At 39.3% G+C, this 13,264-nt stretch overlaps 1 protein-coding gene across 1 annotated transcript in view; it reads right to left on the minus strand.

The window, feature by feature from the left end:
* TRPM5 (transient receptor potential cation channel subfamily M member 5) overlaps positions 1 to 13,264 on the minus strand; it is a 545,198-nt gene that overhangs the window by 168,520 nt on the left and 363,414 nt on the right. The window lies entirely within an intron of this gene.

Genomic DNA, 13,264 nt, shown 5'->3' on the forward strand with positions numbered 1-13,264 from the left:
AGTCTACAAACGTTAAAAACAGCCTTCCCCTTTTTGCAGTGGTGTATTCATCGACCATCATATTCAAATTTAAACCATGGTCGATTGGCTTCCACAAGGGCATGGGCACAGACTGTAAATCACTAAGAATCGAAAGATCTTCTGCCCAGTCTTGTAGTCCTAATAATAAGACTCCACCAATGATTTTAATTGTCGAGTCAAGTAAAGATATCGGCCTGTAACAGGCTGGATCCGACCTGTCCCCTTTTTTAAAAATGGGGACCACAGTTGATTCATATCAAGAGGGAAAAAGACCAGTTGTGCTACAAAAAAACAACAATGGGTCTTGGCTCCAATCAGTAAGGCTGAGCCGTTATAACCAAACCAAACAACAATGCCAATACTGATAATCAATTAGTTATTATTTAGATGATCCAAAGAAATGAATCTACGACAGCCTGAAGTCATAGTTGAACTCTTCAATTTATTTCAAAATTCTTTTTTCCTTTTGACTTAGTGCAACTTTTTTCAATTCAGGACAAACTTTTATATAAATACAATATACAAAATCTCAATAAACTTTCTATCTACAGACACCATACTCTCACTTCGTCATCTACTTCTCACATTCAATATCCTCCATTTGAACCCATTTATAACGCACACTATATTCCAGCCATACACAACAAGGCCCTTCACTATACCAGCAATCATCCCAGAAGTCTAAAACAAAAATCTGCCCTTCGGACAATTCTTAAGGATTCGACGCAACTGTTTTTTTTTTAAAGATGAGTACTTTTTGCATGCAAACAATTTTCTATGTAGGTTGCTTGACCGGGGTATCCAAAAAGACTTTTGAAGAATGCAAAAGGTCATGGTGGACACCACGTGAGTCACTCCTACAAAAGAAGTAATGACCACCTATGGACAGATTGATATGTGTCACCACATTTTGTTCTAATTCAAATCAACAAAAAAAAATTATACATCAAAACTGCCATTTGGTGAAAGATCTTGATCAAACCCTTTCGAATGTCCCCCTTTTTGCTTTTAAGAAGGATAAAAGCATTGCCAACCATATTGTCCATGCAGAGTTACCTAAACCTCCAAAATCAACCCTTAGAGACTACATGGATTGTTTGGTTCAGTTGTGCTACAGGCATTTAGGACTTGATTTAAAAGAGGACCCCACAATAGAATATTACGTTTGAAAAGATCGACTGTAATACCTTCCGGTCCAGGTGCCTTTCCTCCCTGGCTTGATTCAATGGCTATACTAACCTCACGCAGCTCAAATCTCAAGTTATTGACCTCAGTACATTGTGTAATTACCATGGGCCCTTCGGGCCCTGACTCTACCACTGGTGTGAGGCTGGAGTTGCTATATAGCTTTTCGAAATGCTCCAACCACTCTGCCTCACTAATGGCTATCTCAATAGATGCCCTGTCTCTCTCCATCAGAAAGGGCACATTGACTGCCTTCCAGAATGGTTTCTATCTGCAGAAACTGTTTTTAAAAAGCCTTTAATTTTGCTGATATTTGAAAACAAACAGTTTATTTTTATTTTGTATATTTTGCTATAGTATGATCCCTGAGGGTGTTTTGAGGAAATGAGTGGCACATTGTAAACAGTCGGCTGTAGATATTCTGAAAGATTGCTGGAAATATTCTTGCACAGTCTTGCAACTTAACCACATTAGCTGACAACCTTACACAAAACTGAATATGATTTAAAGCCAGTTTTATAGGAGAATAGAGGGTCTTAGTAGAATAAAGGGTCTCGCACGCAGGAAATCTGTGATAGCTTGTGTGCGTGTTGCATAGAACATTGATGAGATTAATCAAAATGTGATCTAATTTAAATATGACTTTACAGTAGATTTGGGGTAATTTCCATTAATTGTTTAGGGAAATAATGGTAAATTGCACGTGGTCCAATTATGTATGATTTGAGGAGTTTATTAAAGATAACTTTGTCTGTAGGGTTGCTGTTGGTCCACTAAGCAATGGTAGGGGCTATGCAAGACAAACTCCCTGAAGAGTGGGAGTAGTAAATTTTAAAGCTTTTCTGGCCAAAAGCATCAGTGCACTATAACTGGATTTTAATGTTAACACAATAAAACAATTAAACGCAATTAACATAAATGGTGTCATCGCTGTGGGACCTAGTAGATATGCTTATACTCAATAGGTGTCCACCAATAATCCTCCGCAAATCTGACCATGACCAATTATTTCAGTACACAATCAAGTCCACAAATGTATGGAATAATGTTCCAATTACCAAAATTATCAGCCTGAAAAAGATGTACCTTATCAATAAATATCAACCCTGAGTTTACAACACACACACACACATGCACGCACATAGACACAAGCACACACTCACACACACTGTTTTGAAATAGGCACACGTTGTAGACTGATTATTTATATGTTTCCAGAGCACTTTGGGGCTTATTCATAAGCACCTTGGCCACCGGTGCGTCACTTTTTACCATGTTAAAAGTGACGTACCGGTTACACAAGGGACTTGTAAATAAGCCCCTATGTCCTTAATTTTAGCTCACTGATGCTTTTGCAGATTTAAAAGATCACAAAAAAGTACTTCCTCCCAAACACATCTCTTTTATGCTCCCGATATATATATATATATATAAATATATATATATATATATATATATATATATATATATATATATATATAATAGATGTCAATGCAGAATGGGGTGAGATAGAACAGATGGAGGCAGTCTTTATGAGAGCAGTGAAAACAGCAATTACTTAAACCCAGATCAGTGGTGTCTGGTGATGTTTTAGAGTGCCAAGCATTGCACTAATCAAGCAAACAAAGTCTGCACACCTCACTTCCTCCTTAGTTTTTGGAGAATTGAGGGGTTATGACAGATAATGTCTCTGAAGAGTGGGAAAATAAAAATGCCAGGGATCCCATAATTGTATGCATACACAACATACACAGCAGAGCCACGTGTTTTACAAGCTAAAACACATTGTAAAAAAGAACAGGACAAGCTGGTACCAACTCTTTCTTCTAAAGAAGTGAAATTGTTTCTTCCAGAAAGCGACCTCATACGCTTGCATATGGACAGTAGTAATGCCCTGCTTCATTGCCTCCAAGATCCCACACTGGCATTCCTTATGGGAATCCAACATTTTGCAGCACATCTCATGCGCAGTCTGAAGAAATATGATCACATCATCTGCAACATGATGGAACTCCATTGCCTCCTTTTGAGGGCCTGCATCATCTTTATAACTAGCAGCATCATTCACAATGTCATCACAACTAACACCCCTACTGATATTCAGACTACCTTGCCATCTCTGGTGGCTCTCACCCACCGGCAGACCAGACATAACTCGATGCAGACTAAGAAATGTAAAAAGAAAAGCAAAGCAGCAGGGCTTTTCCATCTATGCACCAAGGATCTGGAAAATGGTTGTCTTATCCTCCCGAACCTACAACACGCTGCTTCAATTTAGGAAAGAGTTGAAGACTCACCTCTTAAAAGAACATTACGTCACAATGTATTAACCATCCAGAACCCATCTATCACTCCTATTGCTCTTTAACGTTATGCTTATCTTTGGTTTCTGACTGTGCTTTTTTTGTCCTCATTTATTTTTTTAGTTAGAATAATCGTATCATTATTGTCATCCAAAATACCAAAAATAATAATAAATGGGCTTACCTCAATAGTAGTAGCTAATGCCTTGTCAACAATCTTACCCACTTCTTCCAAAAATGTTTTAGTTGAGGACACAAGCAAAACATATGGATATCATTTGCCCTTAACTCCCCACATTTTGGGCATTTTTTCTCCAATTGGTTACTCATTTTGGATAACTTTTCCGGTGTCCAATATGACCTGTGTAAAGTAAAAAGGTGGTTTCTACGAAGAGGTGCAGAAGCTATAAATTGCCATAAAAAAAGGGCAGAATACTCGCCAATGGTCAAAAATATTGAGCAGGGAAAATCTTCTTCAGAATATCACCTGGAGTTGTAAATTCTTCCTCTCTTGTTTGTATCAAATGCCAATACCAGATGGATAGTTCCTTCTTCTTCGGTTCGCGTTGAATTTCAGCTTCTAATTGTTCCGTGGCTTCTAAGAATTTCTCTTGGTCCTTTACCCAACTCAACAGTTGATAATATTTGAATCTAGAAATTTTCCCCTGTGAGTCTTCAAGCAAAGCGTTCCAACTTCGCAGTGCGCCACAATCCAGCAGTTGACCCCATCTTGTTATTCCTGCATCCTTCAACCCAATTGCTAAGGAATCTTTTAAACAATCAGGAGTTCCTGGAGATCTCCATATAGGTGCCAACCGAATATAATAGGGGATCTTCCACTTTCCTCTTATTTCATGCCATAACTTGTATGGCCCACGCAATACCTTTAATTTAATCTTTTTAAAGTATTTGGGATGACCAAATTTGTATAAGGAGTAGTCTTCTCCCGTAACAGCTTTCCAGTAAGAAAAGTAAAGGACATGAAGTCTAAAAAGAATTCTTATGTTCTTAAATTGGAAAGCCCAACAATAGGAGAGCATGTCCGGGCTAGCTATGCCTCCATGAGGTTTCTTTTGAAATAGCTTTTTCCATGCTACTCTTACATATGAACCCGTTAATTTCGCTTTGGATCTTTTTTCATCATTGTGTCTTGAACTCCAATGGTATTGTATTAAATAAAAAAGTAAACTTGGGGAGGATAGACATTTTTATGACATTTGATCTTCCCAGAAAGGAAAGGGATAAACAACTCCATGATTTTAACAGGTTCCTCATCTCTTTAAGTTTTAAATTCAAATTTAACTGAGCGATTTTGTCTATATTTTTTAAAACCTCTATCCCCAGATACTTAATTCTGTTTTTGATGCAACTATTGATGATTCTAGGTGCCAATACATTATTTCTGTTTTCTCTATATTAACTTGGTAACCTGAAATGCCTCCAAATTCAGATAGTAGCTTAGTAATTATGGGGAAAGAAGTATTTAAATCACTTGTATACATCAGTAAGTCATCGGCGTATAGAGCTACTTTGTTATTCCATCCCTTAAATTGAAATGGGGCTATTTCCTGAGTTTTTCTTATCATATTTGCTAAGGCTTCAATGTATAGATTAAAAATATGGGGGGATAACGGACAGCCTTGTCTCGTCCCTCTTTTGATTTGGATTGCTTTTGATAGGGTGCCATTTATAAGTATTTTTGCTACTGGAGCTGTATATATGTTCCTTAATGCTCTTAAAAAGTTCCCTCCTAGACCATAGTAAGATATAGCGTTCTGCAGAAATAACCAATTCACTCTATCAAACGCTTTAGCAGCGTCAAAAAGAAGAACAGCTAGTGGGATTTTTTTTTTGAGTTGCGATGTCAATTACTCCAATAAGTTGGTGGGTAAGGTCATGTAATTGTCTTCCTCTTGTGAATCCCTTTTGGTCAGTATGTATAAGTTTACCCGTGATGTTTCCTAATCGTGTGGCTAATATTTGAGTAAAAATCTTATAGTCATTATTTAATAAAGATATGGGTCTATATGACTCATAATTAAGAGGGGCTTTCCCTGGTTTTAAAATCAGGCCAATAGTTGCATCATTCCAGGATTTAGGGAGAGTGAGTCCTTCCAAATAAATGTTATTAAACAAGTCCACTAATCTAGGAATCAATGTTTTTTTTAAACCTACATAAAACTCATTGGCGTTGGCATCTGGGCCTGCTGCTTTCCCTTTTTTTAAATCTATTTAGCGCTTTCAACACTTTCTTGTTAGTGATTTCTGCATTTAATGACTCACTAAGCCCACCCTCTAACTTTGGAGTCAAGGAATTTCTCAAATAGGTATCTACTTCATAATCTATGGGTGCTAGATCCTCTTCGTATAAGGATTGAAAGAGGTCTTCGAAGGCTTCTTCTGTTTCGGTCTTATTCTCTACCTTTCCACCCACTAAACCGCTGTGCACTGCCATAATTTTGTTTCTGTTAATTTTCCAAGCTAAGATTTTCCCACTATTTTCCCCATATTCATAATTTGCCAATCTGCTTGATTCCCATCTTTTCCTTCTCTTCCCTCCAAATAGTTAGATAAGTCACATTTCTTCTTGGAGATTTCTTCTTTTGCGCTTTCCCCTTTCTATGTTAGACATTGTTGTTGCCAGAATCTTGTTCTGATCTAAAATGTCTGCTTCAAATTGGGTTATTATATGTCTATTTTCCTTATTTCTTTTTGCTGCCAGACCGATCAAAGTGCCCCTAACAACTGCATTATAAGCATCCCAAACTACTTGGATGGGAACTTCCCCATTAATATTAGTTTGAAAATTTTCTTCCGTTATGTCCTTCATCTTCTCCATAACTTGTTCGTCTGACAGAAGTGTGCAGTCCAATGTCCAACTAATCTCCCTCTGAGGATATCCTTTACTTATTTCTATTTGGACTAAAGAGTGATCTGAAAGATGGGCAGGTACATGTTCTATTTTAATTACACTTTTACTTAACAATTTGTCTATCAAGAAAAAATCAATTCTTGATGCATGCCCATATTTCTGATTTTTATAGGTGAATCTATTTATTTAATCACCTTTACTCTTCCAAATGTCTACTAGACCCATATCATCTTTAAATCTATTCATCCATTCCCTCATTTTACGATGAGTTAGAGGTCTCCCTGGCGGATGTCTGTCATTTATGGGGTCAAATATTAAATTAAAATCCCCACCCAAGATAATTGGGATAGTTATGATAATTAACTGAGCATATAAGACTGAAGGGGGGTAGGATCGTCTGTATTTGGACCATAGTATCCAACTACCAAAAGGTTCCTCTCCTCTAGTTTATTTTAGCAGCTGCCCATCTACATTTCGGATCATCGTATTCTCCTTCTATGGTTCTTTTTGAGTTTTTTTTTAACAATTATTACCACTCCCTTAATACAGCACGTCTGGCTTATGCACACATAATTATCCACCCATTTCTCATGTTTCATGATTTCGGGCCATTCAGATTTTAATAAATGGGTTTCCTGTAAAATTATTACTTCGCATATTATTAACTTAAGATATTCAAAGATCTTTTGCCGTCTTCTCCTTACTCTCAACCCATTAACGTTCCAAGTTACAATTTTTATTTTCCTTTTAGTATCTATCATCTTTGTTTAAATCGCTCTTCCTTCGCTTCCTTACGGGTATTTAGCGTGATTATACAATCACTGGGAACTTGACTTCCTTGTTTCTTGTTGGACAAATATATTTTTTTATTTTCTCCCCACATGCTCCCCACCAAGCAAAATGTAAACTTGTGCTCAAAGTAATCAAAAGAATTACACCCACCCCTGGAGAACCCTCCCTGCTATCACTGGGCAATGCTAACTGCCCCTTTGAGCTCCGCTTATATGAGGGTTTTTAATGTATCATGTTTTGTATGGCCCTATTTTTTCGCTTTAATTTATTCAAGTAAGGTTTCTACTTCTTTCGGTTACCTGATGTTAAAGGTTTTGTTATTCCACATGATCTTTAATGAAGTGAGGAACCTCATCTGAACTGTGGCACCTAATGATCTCAATTCTTGCATAAAATTTCCAAGCGCCCACTGCCTATCTAGTGTAGCTTTCGATATGTCTGATCGAATCTTAAAACTGTAATCGCCCCTGGAAGAAGTACCTACTTTCAAGGCCCTACTTAAAATATTCTCTTTCAAAGTATAAGTTTTGAAGTTTATCAATATTATCCGGGCCTTTTTCCTTAATTTGTTCTGTCTGTAAGGGTCCCTGTGCACTCTTTGAATATCATCATCTAGATTTTCCTCTTCTAGTTTTGGGAAGCATTCTTTCAGAAGAGTTACTACAATTTTTTTATGTTTTGTCATTCCAGACCTTCCGGATTATTTAGTATTCGTATATTACTTCTCCTTGAATTATTTTCCAGGGTCTCAATCTTGTCTCTATGCTCTTTTTCACTTGATCTCAGTTTGTCAATGTCATCCTGACAAGTTCTCACCTCCTCCCTGGTTTGTACTATTTTGTTTTCCATGTCTGACACTCTATCTATTAGAGCAGTCACTCTAGACTCCAGGGCATCACAGGATGCTTTTATCTTTTCCTGATTATTTTCAGAAGTGGCAAAACACAGTTTCCTCTCTGCCATTAATGCGCCAAGCAGGTCGCTCGATTTATGCTGCAGTGAGGAAATCATATCCATTTCGCACTCTCTAGGAGGGACACTCGGAATTAGATTTCCCTCCATCTCTACGCCTTCCTCGCTGGTCAATATTCCTCCACCTGATCTTTTAGTGCTAAAACTTGGAAGCGGTTTGGAGATATCACATTATTGTCATCTGGGATCCTGCATGTTTTGAGCACTTATGCTAACACCTTCTCCCTTATGCTTTGTGTTTATGTTTGTAATTTCCAACTTTTCTTATACTTTAAAGAAGGAACAAAGAGAAGGCGCAATTTTTTTGTTGGCCCCTTTCCCAGCTTGTTCAATTTTTGCAGCCTTGGCAGCTCTGGTTGACACTACTGCTGTGATTTTGGTCTTTATTTTCTGAGCTCTTTGTTTCTTATTCGTATTTGTATTTTTTTTACACCTCCACCAGGGGTGGTCTTTAATTGTTCCTCTTCTGCCAAAAACTGGCCCGTCTTCTCTAAGGGGTCCAGCATGGAATGTCTATTCCTCAGGAGGTAAACTGTACCACTAATACTACTTAAAGTAGTCTCTTTGTCCGTGGAGTCTAAATATTCTATTTGCTCTTTTGTGCCTTCTTTTATATAACTAAGGGGTTGTGTTTTGCTCTAACAACAAACCCCCATGTTGTTGCTCTATCTTACTGGTTAAAGCAGCTCCTCTCTTCGCCCTTCCCTTCTTCCTTACCGGATTCATGCACTCCAAGTGACCTAATTCCTCTTCACTGGCTTTTAGACCATCTTCCTGAGTCTGAAAACCGTCCAGAAAAACCACTCGGCGGGCCTCTGAAAGTGATTCTGGCCGTTAGTTTCCTTCGCGTTAGAATCCTGGACACTGCCTCCGTCCAAACACTCCAACTCGGCAGGCAGGAATGATGTCTCCCACAGGGCCCCGCCTCCACCTCTCCTCCCGAACAACGCCGACCTGGGAGCCGCGGAAACTCGCTCTGCTGCTCCGGCGTTTCTCGCATGAGATCACCAACAGCCACAAACCCAAAAACAAAGAAAATCAAATTGCCACTACACCTCTAGGGACTAGATGTAGGTAAATCTAATTTACCGATTCATAAATACCGAATGTTACCGATTCGGTATTTATGAATCGGTAAATTAGAAGGAGGGAGATGTAGGTAATTTTTTATTTTGAATTACCGAATCTTACAGATTCGGTATTTACCGATTCAGTAAATACCGAATCGGTATTCCCCATTGATTCCTATGGGCTTTTGAGCCCATAGGAATCAATGGGGAATACCGATTCGGTATTGATTCCTATGGGCTTTTGAGCTCATAGGAATCAATGGGGAATACCGATTCGGTATTTACCGAATCGGTAAATACCGAATCCAGCAAGGGTACAGGGGGTGTCACTTTGACACCCTCTAGCACCCCAAGTGCAGGCTTGTGTGCCATGTGGCACACATACATGCCCTAAGGGCATGTCTGTAAGTCACATTGCACAGGTGTGCATGCACAGATGTGCATGCACACCTGAATTCGGTATTTTACCACTCAATAGGATTGGGTGGTAAAATACCGACTCTTAAGGGCCTGTGGCACTCTGTGGAGGGCCACCTACATCTTGATTTACCGAATTGGTAAAATTACCGATTCGGTATTTTACAGAATCAGTAAATTTACCGATTCGGTAAATTTACCGATTCTGTAAAATAATGGCCCCTACATCTCAATCACCAATTACCGGTCGGTAACGGCCGAATTCGGCCGTTACTGACCGGTAATTGGCGACCTACATCTGGCCCTAGGTCTCTTGAATCAGTTACGGGTAGAAACCTATTAATTCAGCGCCGTAACGCTCCGTCTCAGCACGTCTCTGGAGGAGCTCGCGGACGGACCTTCTAGCCGTCCGCCATGTTCTCCCCGTCCTCTCAAATCACATCAAAGTTGTGTGACTTTACTTCTCTGACAGCGCTTTGCTGCTATTAGCTAGGTTCGCACTACATAAATATCATACACATGCATGCATAAAGGTCATTCAGCCTATATTCTCAGATTGCAGTAGCGATTGCCATTTAAACAAAAGCTATAAATATATCATTGGCAATGCTAACATTTTATCACCAAGCCTCAATTTCACATTTTATAAAAAATATGCACACTTTTACTATTTAATACATGCATTTCATTGTAGGAAAACATAGTGACTGAAGCAAGAAAGAAAAGTGAATTAGACATAAAAGCAGAGAGAGAGAAAAGTAGATAATAGATGCGATAGTGAGAAATGTATAAAGAGGTGCATGGCAAATGAGGAGAGGTATATGGAAAGAGAGTGATGAGAAAGAAGAGGTGAGGTGGTGATTGAAAGAGACAGAAAGTTAATTTTTTTAATTTAATTGCCACAAAGTGCCTCAGAGCATGAAGATCAACGTTGGGCAGGACTGTGTGTCTATTTGCCTGTGTGCAGGACTGTTTGTTGATCAATAGCAAACATAATAAACCCCTCTCATTGACAGTAAAGACTCAGTTGCAGCCAGTGTTGTTGACGAGTGTCGGGGCAGGCAGGCGGGGTTAGGGGGCAGTATCATAGGGGTTGCGGGTTGGCAAAAAAAAAAATAATAATAGAAAAAAAGTATCTGCAGCCATCTGTGCTGCGCTGTTCTGCTCCTTTTCTCGCAGGCAAAGGCTCCCAGTCTGCCCCGCTGCCAATCGTGAAGCTGCTCTCAGGAATTAATGAGAGCAGCTTCAGAATTAGCCTGAGAATCCTCAATTTGGACTGGGAGTCTGTGCCTGCTCTCTCCAACCCAGCAACGCAGCTGGGTTGGAGAGAGCTTCAATGCGCATGACTGTTTGGCCTGCCTGAGACGGCCGGACAAGCCGTCATACACACTGAAGGCAGTGCACTACCACTCCTCCTGTCATCCTCCTGGCCCTGCCCCAAGACTCAAATTCAAGGAAAAATAAAACAAGTGTTTAATATCATTTTAATTTTCCTTTCCTGCCATTTTTGGGAGGGCACGCTCCCCGGCCACAGCAGAGGAACCACCACTGCAAAGCTTGCACCTCCAATCCATAACATTTGTTAGATTTTATCAAAGAAGAGAATTTAGCGATAGGTGTATGTGAGATATAAATCCATAGACGGGGCAAAAGGACCTTCAACTGTAAACCAACACTTCCCTTCACCAGTAGGCCCTTCTTTCAAAACAGTGACTAACAAAGGTTTGAAAATGCTACTTTCCCGTGGAACCAGAGAAGCGGACTGTGCTCCAGAAGACTACAGGAACAAGTTCCCATACCACGATGAGAGGAGACTAAATGCCTTTGGGTCTATATTTTTAAGATTGATCATAACCAGAGAAGTGAGCAGTCCTATGTGGCAAATTAGAGTAACAGTATTCATTTCAGCAAGGACATGACTTAGGAATCTCTGGATTTTAATATTTTAAAGAAGACGAATAGCACGCATTGGGCACAATTGTTCAGAATAGACCTTATACCCACGAACCCATATGAACAGAAGCAGGATATGAGTTACATGCTCCCTCATAACTCTAATATTGAGAGCATAAACATGGAATAATCTAGAAATCCAACTTAAGCTCCATAATCAGACTTCAAGGGTAATTATACTGATCCCAATACCTCAACAGAAAATTTTAGGTGTCTTGATAAAGGTGGACAAAACTTGGGAAAACCACCGAAACGCGTCGACGCTTCACTCAGTATAATTTAGGATCTCCACATCTTTTGCTGATATACCATATTACAAGTGCACATAGCTTAGATGTGACCAATAGAGTCCGAATATACAAAAAGTATTGTACTAATTTTATGTCTTACTGTCTTTTCTGTCTCTTTGACTCAATCTTGCTGGCAAAATTGAAAGTCAAAAAAGTAAAAAATCTCTTTTAATGTTTTATTTGTGTTAAGTGGGTTCCACTGGGACCACTTTTCTTTTAACATTTGTAACTTTAATAAACTGTAAGAATTCTTTATATTTACTTGTATTTTGTTATGATTTTTAACTGACATACCGGTTCTTCAGATTAACATTTCTCAAGGGAAAATTTTGCTTTACTGAAAATGCCACTTCCAGCTCCAGAACGAATTGACTTTGTATAGGGATTACTAACAGAGGCACACAACATGTAGTCACACAGGCACACATTGCTCACACTGTAAGCCGGTGTTCATGGGTGCCTGTATATGTTAGACTGTTTGCATTGGTGGTAATGCTGACTAATACTGCATGTCGGTCTAAGTGCATGGATGCCTTTATGTTTGCTGTTATGTCTGAATGAGTGTCTGTATGTCTGTGTGCATGGTTGCACATTTGTCTGTTTTTCTGTGTGTGAGAGTGCTGTATTAACTTGTGTCTCAAGAGATGTAATTGTCTGTTTGCAGTTTTGTGAGCTCTATATGTTTATGGGTTCCCATGTAATGTGTTTTACTATGTACATTTGTTTTACAAGCCGAGCATCGTGGCTTTGTCACGTTTTTGTTATGTTATGGGAAGAGAACAGGTGCAATTGGTGTATTCTTCTTGGTTCTCCTCTCTTACACATTTAAAAAACATAACTGCAAAAGCATTTTTCATGGTACACTCACTTCTCATGATTCCCTCAATGCCAGGATTGATCCTCTGACAGGGGGCAGCAGACTGCAAAAAAAGGCTGTGGAGGAAGCTTCGGGAAATGCAACATGGAAATACCATCAGGATATGTTGGGAACGCAGGGAGATTAAGAAAGAAGGCCAGCTCACAGACATATCTTCTTCCTCTATATCATTCTTTAAATGATCACCTATCAACAGACTTCACATCAAATGTTTACTGAAGCTCCATGCGAGATATGGTGAGAAGGGAGAAGAATTAAGAGATGTCGGGCATGTCTCTTGGTCAAGCTGGCATAGCATATTGTGTTGAGGCCTGCGCCTCTACCCACCAGCCTGACTGGGACCCTACTGCTGCCCCACACAACCTTGCCCCACTATTTTATTGTAGGGCAGTCAGAATTATACTAAAAGAAGCATAGTGCACATCCTCAGCTCCAGACCACATTGTTAACCCTTACAACGCTCTAGCAACAAAGCAAGTCTCAGGTTGCGACCTGTTTTTTAAAGCTCTGCT

Source organism: Lissotriton vulgaris, chromosome 2_1 (genome assembly GCF_964263255.1).
Source record: "Lissotriton vulgaris chromosome 2_1, aLisVul1.2, whole genome shotgun sequence".
NCBI classification, from domain to species: domain Eukaryota; kingdom Metazoa; phylum Chordata; class Amphibia; order Caudata; family Salamandridae; genus Lissotriton; species Lissotriton vulgaris.